The 10,804-nt window shown below is 38.0% G+C and overlaps 1 non-coding gene across 1 annotated transcript; it reads right to left on the reverse strand.

Annotated features, from left to right (window-relative positions):
- Positions 1-2,760: 2,760 nt before the first annotated feature.
- LOC131181817 (small nucleolar RNA R71) lies at positions 2,761-2,867 on the reverse strand. The gene has a single exon (XR_009150294.1). It is a non-coding gene; the product is annotated as a small nucleolar RNA R71 (small nucleolar RNA).
- Between the last annotated feature and the right edge of the window lie 7,937 nt (positions 2,868-10,804).

Below are 10,804 nucleotides of genomic sequence, written 5' to 3' on the forward strand. Positions count from 1 at the left end.
CGACTATACAATAGACGGGTAAGGGGCATCACATTTAGTGGTATCAGAGCCAGGTTTAGGCGGTCCTAGACCTAGATAGATAAAAAGAAATAGTTGTATTACATGCATGGGCCTTTAGATAGAGTCAAGGTGACATTAATGCAGATCTGTTCTTTGTCTGTTTTATAAGATCGATGGCATCTGATCCTTCAGAGCACGGACCTCCAAGACCGATAGAGGAGGAAGTAGAGAGTCACGCACCTGCACCTGCGTTTAGTCAGGGGCGTAGTAGCAGTAGAGCAGAATCATCGTTGGGTACTTTAGTAAGGACACAACAGGCCTTCCTAGAGCAAATGACTCAATTGCTCCGTCAGGCCATTGGAGCTATGCCACCACCTCCCAAGCTAGTATATAGGACCCCAGTAAAGAGAGTTAGTGATGCATACATTTTGCATAGTCATTTAGGTCTAATTTTATAACCCTTTTTATTTGATTATTAGTCATTTTTAGCTAATTTCATTAGTTAATTAGTTAGTTTTTCATAGTTGTCAATTTTGCACTAATTTGTAATTTTTACTTTGTTTTGTAGGAAAAATGGTGTTTTTGAAGGACTAAAGAGAATTTTTGCCATTGAGGAGTGTCTTCTACAGCAAAAAGATGTCAAAAACAAGTTTTCAAGCTGAAATATGCATTGACCAAACTGTGCATAACTTGCCGCATAAGCTATGCAGATCTGCATAAGGAGGAAGATCACTGTTCCAGAACCAGCCGAAATGTGCATAAGGAGACTGCATAGCTTATGCACATTCTCACCTCCCTTATGCACATTCACGAAATTGTGCATAACCTATGCACCAAGTCATGCAGCTTCGCATAAGTGATCCAGATCGGTAGAAATCGCATAAGGGATCGTGATAACTTATGCAGTCCACTTATGCAGTCCCATAAAGAGTTCATTAATGAGCTGGCAGAAGATTCCCTTAATGTATTCCTCCTAAAACATACTATTTTAGGGCTCCATGTCAGAAAAATACTATATATAGTCTCATTTTCCCATTTTAAACAAGACAAGGAGCAAAGAAGAAAAGGAGAGGGGGTGAGCAGAATTTGAAGAGCCATCTTCACCTTCCACACCATTTTCAACTAAGATTTGCAGATTTCTTTCTTTCTTTACACTTTCCTACCTTTCTAGTGTTTAATTCCTTACTTCTTAGCTTAGATTAAAGCTTTATTTCCATTTAAACTCATCATATCTTGTAAGCATTATGGATAGTGAGTAGTTTACTTTTGATTCTGGAGTAAGGGTTGTAATATTTGAGATATTTTGTGGATTTTGATTGGGTAATCCATATTTTGTGGTCTTAATGAGTTTTATTCATTTCTTGTATGCTTAATGACATGCTTAGTGTAGGATCCCATTAAGTGATGTTGATAATCCATGGTTGAAGCATGGAAAGGAGAAGGCCTTGTGATAGATAATCAAGAAATTGGACTTAATTAACTTAGACCTAGAAATAGGCTAAAGATTAAGAGGATTCACAGATTAATTATAGAACTTAATGGGTCTTAATTAATTCTAAGTCCACGAAAGTAGGATTAGATTGATTAAGGCACTCTTTGTCTCACTCGAAAGGGAATTCAAAGGATTTAAGAATTAATCTCCTTAAAACCCATAAGTTTCATAAGATTGGATAACCAATTTAAAATCCCAAAATAGCTCGAATATGAAATCCCGAACTCCGGAATCGCCTTTTTACCATTGTTAATTTCTAATCGAATTTAATCATTTGCCATTTTAAATATTGCCATATTTGAACTTACTTATTTCAATTTGATGCAATTTTAGTTTAATTAATACATTGTTGAATAGAATATTAAATTTGCACATTTAGATTTCGTACTCCATTACCCATTAATTCATTATTTTAAATACTTCAATTTAGTCAACTTTTATATCGAAAATTCAATCATTAACACAACTCCTCGTGGGATCGATATTTTTCTATACTACTTGTACGACCCGTGCACTTGCGGTTGGGACGCATCAAGTTTTTGGCGCCGTTGCCGGGGAATTGTTTGTTTAAGATTGAATTCTTGATTATTTTAGTTGTTTATAGTTTTATTTTTGTTATCTTTTCATTTTGTGTTTGTTTATTCTTTTTCAGGTACTTTTAATCTTTTATGAGAAGAGCTAGAAGCTCAAGTGACACATCCTTATTGTTCAATCCTGAAATAGAGAAATTTTGTAAGGCCAACAAGAAAGAAACCAGAAAAAGAAAAGAAGCATTGAGAGAAACTGAATTAAAAGCAGAAATGGCTGATGAAAGAATTAGAATTGGTGTTGGTAATGCTGGAAATGGTCAAAACAATGAAAATGAAGCCCAAGGGGAAGAAGTTGTTAATGCAAACGTGCCTAGGGGAAGTATGATGGATCATGCTTTTCCACGTTTTGATGATTTGAGAGAGAGCATAGCAAGACCAAGGATTGATGCAAATAGTTACAAGATGGATTTTGGAGTTCTTCAAATGATTCAGAATTCTCAATTTGGGGGTCATCCTTCTGAAAATCCACACACACATCTGAAGAAGTTTGTTATGATTTGCGACATGCAAAAACAACCTGGAGTATCTGATGATGCAGCAAGATTGAAGCTATTCCCGTTCTCTTTGAAAGATAGAGCGTTGGATTGGCTTGATTCTTTACCTCACAACTCCATTACAAATTGGGAGCAACTCACTGATGCATTTCTTGCACAATATTTTCCACCTGGAAAAACTCAAGAGCTGAGGAATCAAATGACAGCTTTCAGACCAAGAGAAGATGAAACTCTTTATGAGTCATGGATGAGATGGAAGGAATTAGAGAGATTATGCCCACATCATGCCATTCCAAAATGGATGATAAATTAGAATTTCTACACAAATGTCACTCCTGCAATCAGAGGGATAATTGATGCTCAAACAGGAGGAGAATTTATTATAAAGCATGAAGATGAAGCTTATGAGCTATTGGAGAAAATTGCAAAGAATACTCATCTTTGGAGTAGTCCAAGAGGACCAGCTCCAACTCAAAAGAGGCAAGCTGCTGGAATGTATGATCTTGATCCATTCAACATGATTAATGCAAAATTTGATGCACTTACAAATGTCCTTGCTAAGAAGATGGAAGATTTGAGTATGTTGGTTAGTTCATCATCATCAGCTGGAAGTTCACAACAAGTGGCTTATGCAGAGGAAACTACCAGCTGTGGAATAGATTATGGAGAACAAGCAGCATATGTTGGTAATTATGGAAACAAGCAAATAGGGAATCCTTATTCTCAAACTTACAATCCAAATTGGAGGAATCATCCCAACTTTTCATGGGGAAATCAGCAAAATCAAGTTCAAAATCAGAATTTTCAACCACAACAGCAGAGTCAAGTTCCATATCAGCAAAATAGGCAACCACTGCCTAATTTTCAGCAGAAAAATATGAACCCTCCACCAAAACAGCAAGAACGAAATTCCACCACTGAAGCTTTATTACAACAGATTCTTGCCAACCAAAATAAGCATGATGAGGAGATGAGAGAGGTGAAGGCAAGGCTGGAACAGATGCAAACACACAACAGAATGCTGGAAAACCAGATTGCACAACAAGCATCCTCCTCCAGTGCCAAATCTTTTGGAAAGCTTCCAAGTCAACCAGAAAATCCAAGAGAGCAGTGTCAAGCTATTACTTTAAGAAGTGGTAAAGTTATAAATGATGAGAAGAGTGAAAACAGTGAGAAGAGAGAAAATGAGAAAGGAACTGATGGGAGTGAAAAAAAAGAGAGTGCAGAAAAATGTAAGGAGAAATTTGAAGAAAAAGAAGAGAAATATATACCTCCTGAACCCTACAAACCACAGCTTCCCTTTCCACAAAGATTTCACAAAGCCAAGCTTGATAGGCAATTTGGGAAGTTCTTAGAGGTTTTGAAGAAACTTTACATAAATGTGCCTTTTGTTGATGCTCTTTCACAAATGCCCTCTTATGCAAAATTCTTGAAAGAAATTCTCTCAAACAAGAGGAAACTTGAAGATGATGAAACTGTAGCTTTGACAGAAGAATATAGTGCTATCCTCCAAAGGAAACTTCCTCCAAAGCTTAAGGATCCAGGGAGTTTTTCAATTCCATGCCACATTGGAGAGTCTTGTTCTACAAAAGCCTTATGTGATTTAGGGGCTAGTGTTAGCCTTATGCCCCTCTCTATTTATGAGAAGCTCAACATGGGAGATCTAAAGCCAACCCACATTTCTCTTCAGTTAGCTGACAGAACAATCAAGTATCCTGAAGGAATTTTGGAGAATGTGCCGTTGAAGGTTGGAAAGTTCTATATACTTGTTGACTTTGTCATCTTGGACATGGAGGAAGATTCTAATATTCCAATTATCTTAGGGAGACCCTTTCTAGCTACAGCAGGAGCATTGATTGATGTGAAAGGAGAAAAGCTGACTCTTAGGGTTGGTGAAGAGCAATTGGTTTTCAATATTAATAACACTATGAAAAAGCATCATTCTGAAGCTGATACTTGCTTGAGAGTTGATATCATTGATGAGCTGGTTAAAGAACACTTCAGAAAGAAATATCCAGAAGATCCACTCGAAAATTGTTTGGTTCATGGAGGAGGCATAGATTATGACAACCCTCATGTAGCTGCATATGCTCAACACTTAGAGGGAAGTCCACCATTCATTTCTGCTCCAGTTTTTCAACTCACACAAAAGGAAAAAGCAGAATTTAAGCAACCATCATTCAAGGAAGAAGATGCACCTAAGGTAGAACTTAAGCAACTTCCTTCTCAGCTCAGGTATGAATTTCTTGGCACTAATAACACTTATCCAGTAATAGTAAATGCAAACTTGAGTACTTTAGAAGCTGATAAGTTGTTAAGAGTGTTGAGAAAATTTAGGAAAGTTTTGGGATACACCATAGATGACATTAAGGGAATAAGCCCACATTTTTGTATGCATAGAATCAGTTTGGAAGAAAATTGTAAACCATCTATTGAACATCAGAGGAGGTTGAACCCAAATATGAAAGAAGTTGTTAAAAAGGAAATTTTGAAGTTGCTTGATGCAGGGATCATATATCCCATCTCAGACAGTACTTGGGTGAGCCCAGTACATGTTGTCCCAAAAAAGGGTGGAATGACAGTTGTCAAAAATGAAAATAATGAATTAATTCCCACCAGAACAGTGACTAGTTGGCGAATGTGCATAGATTACAGAAAATTAAATGTTGCCACTAGAAAAGATCATTTTCCACTTCCCTTCATTGATCAGATGTTGGAAAGATTGGCTAGGCATTCTTATTTTTGCTATTTAGATGGATATTCAGGTTTTTTTCAAATCCCTATCCATCCAAATGATCAAGAGAAAACCACTTTTACTTGTCCATATGGAACCTTTGCTTATAGAAGGATGCCATTTGGGTTGTGTAATGCACCAGCCACTTTTCAAAGGTGCATGATGGCAATCTTCTCAGATTTCATTGAAGACATAATGGAGGTTTTTATGGACGATTTTTCTGTTTATGGATCTTCATTTGATATATGCTTGGCTAACCTTTCTAAAATTTTGCAGCGATGTGCAGATACTGACCTTGTGTTAAATTGGGAAAAGTGTCATTTCATGGTTCAGGAAGGGATAGGGCTTGGACATTTGGTGTCTAATAGAGGAATAGAGGTTGATAAAGCCAAAGTTGAAGTGATAGAGAAGATGGCTCCTCCTACCAATGTCAAGGGAATTTGAAGTTTCTTAGGACACGCCGGGTTCTACAGACACTTTATTAAGGATTTTTCTAAAATAGCTAAACCTTTGTCTAATTTTTTAAGTAATGACACACCATTTGTATTTGACCAAGAGTGTTTGGATGCCTTTTGCAGGTTGAAGCAAGCTCTTATCACTGCACCAATCATGCAACCACCTGATTGGAGCCTACCTTTTGAAATTATGTGTGATGCTAGCAACTATGCAATTGGGGCTGTTCTTGGTCAACGAAAGGACAAAAAGGCTTATGCTATTTATTATGCTAGTAGAACACTGGATGAGGCTCAAACAAATTATGCAACAACTGAAAAGGAATTTTTGGCAATTGTCTTTGCATTGGAAAAGTTCAGACCTTACATTATTGACTCAAAAGTGGTTATATTTTCAGATCATGCAGCCATCAGATATTTGCTCAGTAAAGGAAGCTAAACCTAGGCTCATTAGGTGGATTCTGATGCTACAAGAGTTTGATTTGGAGATTAGAGATAAGAAGGGAGCTGAAAATGTAGTTGCTGATAATCTTAGTAGGTTGAAATTGGATGGTGAAGAATTGGATGAAATCCCTATTGATGAGTTTTTCTTGGATGAACAACTTTTCTCTTTTGTTGCTAAACTACCTTGGTATGCAGACTTTGTAAATTATCTATCTTGTGGAGTTTCACCCCTAGGAATGACATGGCAACAAAAGAAAAAGTTTTTGCATGAGGTGAAGTTTTATAGATGGGATGATCCTTTACTCTTTAGGAGATGTTGTGATGGTCTAATTAGAAGATGTATTCCTGAAGAGGAGGTACAGAGTATTTTGCATCATTGCCATGCTTCTGATTATGGAGGTCATTTTGGCATCTCTAAGACAACTAGTAAAATTTTGCAAGCTGGTTTCTTTTGGCCAAATCTTTTTAAGGATGTGAAGAAATTTGTGTTGAATTGTGATAAATGTCAAAGGAGTGGAAATTTGTCAAAAAGAGATCAAATGCCCCTAAATAATATTCTTGAAGTGGAATTATTTGATGTTTGGGGAATAGATTTTATGGGGCCATTCCCTCCTTCATATGGTAATAGATACATCTTAGTTGGGGTTGACTATGTGTCAAAGTGGGTGGAAGCTATTGCAACTCCAACTAATGATGCTAGAGTGGTAGTGAAATTCTTGAAGAAATTTGTCTTAAACAGATTTGGAGCTCCTAGGGCTATAATTAGTGATGGGGGTTCCCATTTTTGTAATAAGCAATTTGAGAGCTTAATGAGGAAGTATGGTGTAGTGCACAAGATAGCTACCCCATACCACCCTCAAACTTCAGGACAAGTTGAAATTTCTAACAGAGAGCTCAAGCATATTTTGGAGAAAACAGTGAACAATTCTCGGAAAGATTGGTCTATCAAACTAGATGATGCTTTATGGGCATATAGGACTGCCTACAAAACCCCTATAGGAACTACTCCCTTTAGGTTGGTGTATGGTAAGTCTTGTCATTGACAATGGAGCTAGAACATAGAGCATATTGGGCCATTCAGACCTTGAATTTTGATCTTAAGCAAGCTGGTGAAAAAAGGTTGTTACAACTTAATGAGCTTGAGGAATTGAGGATGGATGCTTATGAAAGTGCCCGTATTTACAAAGAAAGAACTAAAGTTTGGCATGATAAGCATCTGAGGAAAAAGGAATTCAAAGAAGGTGATTTAGTTTTGTTGTTCAACTCAAGATTGAAATTGTTCCCTGGAAAACTTAAGTCAAGGTGGACTGGTCCATATAGAGTTTCTAAGGTTTTCCCTTATGGAGCAATTGAAATTTGGAGTGAAAAATCTGGGAATTTTAAGGTCAATGGGCATAGATTGAAGCATTACATAACTGGAGACCCAATAAAGGGAGCAAACTGTTACAAGCTCTCCAATCCCTCACCTCTTTTCAGTAAAATTCATGAAAAGTCCAGCTAAGGACTATAAAATAGCCCTCTTGGGAGGCATCCCAAGTCCTTTATTTTGCTTTTGTCGATTTACTTTCATTTTCATTAATTTTGTTTTTATCTTGAATCTCCCCAAATTCAATTTTTGACATTGTTAAATTTTGTCTCTTGTAGATGTAATTCAATGAAGAAAGGCTGGTGAACTGTTGGGAAAGTAATTCTTAACTTGAAAAAAATTTTTGTCCTTCAAAAGAACTGATAAGTTTTTGCTGCATAACCTGTGCAGGAGCTGCAATCTGGTTTATGCAGAGGAAATGTACATTCTGCAGCAAAAAAGGGTGTCTGCAGCAAAATGGCTCATGTTTTTGATGAGGTTGGATGTATTTAAATAGAGGAAGGTTGGTGAACTGCTGAAGCTGCTATCTGGTTCATGCAAAAAGGGTGTCTGCAGCAAATGGCTTGTGTTTTGGTGAGGTTGGGTGTGTAACTTTTTAATACTTGTGCTTATAATGTTAATATGGTGGTAAGTAAGTCATTTTTGCAGTTTTGAGCTTCTTTGGGTTGTAGAATTCAAGGTAGAAATGCTGCATTTTCTTGGCAAAACTTGGAGAGTTCATTTCTCATTTGTGGTTAGATGCAACTTCATGCAAATTTTATGGAGTTTTATGTGCTAAATGTTGATTTGCAGAATTTGACTCAAAATGGCATAATTCTCAAAGGTCTTTTATGTAGGATCCATTTTTACATGCTTGTGTGATGCCTTTTTGATACACTTTGTATATATTGATGTGTTTTTAGTGAAAATTTCTTGTGGTTTATGCTTCATGGAATTATATTTCTTCATTTTAGGGTATTTTTCACACTTGCAATCCATGTTCTATTGCATTCTTGATCTTGTTGAATTGTGCATAAGCAACTGCATAGCTTATGCAATCCTGCATAACCACAATTCTTGCCATTTTTCACCTTTATTGCAAGTGCATAAGGAGAGTGCATAGTTTATGCAACTCTGCATAACCTCATTTTGTCAAATTTCATATCTGTCAAAATTTGCATAAGGTGAGTGCATGACTTATGCACATTTGCATAACTTCAAATCCTTCATTTTCTCTCTCTACCGAAGTTTGCATAAGGAGAGTGCATAACTTATGCACTTCTGCATAACCAAAAATCCAAAACTCCAATTCTGCCGAAGGGTGCATAAGCAGAGTGCATAACCTATGCACATCTGCATGACCAGAAATCCAGAAAAATCAACCTTGCCGAGGGGTGCATAAGGAAGGTACATAAGTTATGCACTTCCGCATAACCAAGAACTCCAAAATTACAAATTTGCCGAGGGGTGCATAAGCAGAGTGCATAACCTATGCACTTCTGCATGACCAAAAATCAAAAAATTCCAAAAGTTGCCGAGACCTGCATAAGCAATGTGCATAGCTTATGCACTTCTGCATAACCAAAAATTCTGAATTTCAAAACCCACCGAAGAGTGCATAAGCAGAGTGCATAGCTTATGCACATCTGCATGACCACCAACCAAAATTCCAAAAATTGCCGAACAGTGCATGAGTAGAGTGCATAACCTATGCACTTCTGCATGACACAATTCTCTGAAACACCACTTCTGCCGAGAGATGCATAAGGGGAGTGCATAACTTATGCACTCCCGCATGACTTCGCTCCTCAACATTTCAAGGGTCACCGAAACATGCATAAGGATAGTGCATGACCTATGCACTTGTGCATAAGCCATTTCTCTGAAGTTTAAATCATTCTGAAACATGTACAAAAGAGTGCACAGGTTATGCATAACTCATTTTTCCCTTATGCAGTCTCTTTCAAACCCGATTCAAATTCATTTTCGGCAAACAAAACTTCCCACCTCCACTTCCCGACTCTTCACCCCACAACCGCCCTTCAACCTCCATTCCTTCCGGCATTCTCGCCGTCTCTCTCCCATCTTCTCCACTAGCACTCTCCTCACGAAAACCCTAAATTCTCCCCCTACATTTTCATTTCCCCCTATCTCTTCTCCATCGGCAATGGATTCCCCTCCACATTCCCGCCCCGCCTCTCCTCTCGAAGTCTCTCCATTGTCATCGATACACCCCACCACCTCCCCCAACCACATACAAACGCAAAATCCGGTCCAAATCCGTGCAACCCATGTCCTCGGCCCCTCCTCTGTCCAAACGCAAAGACCCACCCACCCCATTGTCGGAACCGCCTCCCAAGAAGCCAAAAGCTCCAGCCTCCACACCCTCTTCCAGCAAAAAGACAATTTCGGCAACCTCATTTGTCTCAAGGCTACCCTGGCCTCTCCCTGATACGGTTCAAAAAGCCGCTTTCAAGAGAATCAAAGATAGAAGGGTACAACCCACTAGGTATATATCTGCTGATGCTTTACAATCTCTTAGCTTATTTGACAATGTAGTTACATTTCTTGATGATATGGGTTGGACAGAATTTGTGCATAAGCAAGAGGTAGTTTATCCAATTCTAGTTTTGGAGTTTATTTCTTCATTCTCTGCTACCCTGAATTTGCATGATATAGACCATAAGCCAATTATGAAATTTAGATGCTTGGGGCAAAATAGAGACCTGTCATTAGACCAATTTCATAGCATTTTTGGTTTTGCAATTGATGGGTTATTTAGAGTACCACATACTGGAGTAGAGGTAGCTAACAAGGGCATTTGGAATGCTGCCCAATTTTGGAGAATCATAACAAACCAACCTCAAACTTTCTCTGCTGGAAGATCCAAAACATCTCAAATCCTTGACCCTGCACTTAGGTTTATTCATAGGCTGATGGCTAGCACCATATTAGGCAGAGGGACTAGTTCTGGTGCTGTGGGAAAATCTGAACTATTTATGTTATGGTGTGCATTTCACAAAGTTAAGGTATCTCCTGGTTACTTCTTTTGTGAACATGTGCTGCACATTGCCACCAAATCCATAGGTGATATTGTTTTGGGTGGGCTTATCACTGTCATAGCCAAGCATTTTGGTTTTAATCCTGCAGAGCACTCAATACCAGCACTTGAGGACACTTCATATTTTGATACTGCACACTTAACCAAAACAGGGTTCAATCTGTCATGTTTTGATACTGTCCACCCTGCAGC

Source organism: Hevea brasiliensis, chromosome 7, assembly GCF_030052815.1.
Source record: "Hevea brasiliensis isolate MT/VB/25A 57/8 chromosome 7, ASM3005281v1, whole genome shotgun sequence".
NCBI classification, from domain to species: domain Eukaryota; kingdom Viridiplantae; phylum Streptophyta; class Magnoliopsida; order Malpighiales; family Euphorbiaceae; genus Hevea; species Hevea brasiliensis.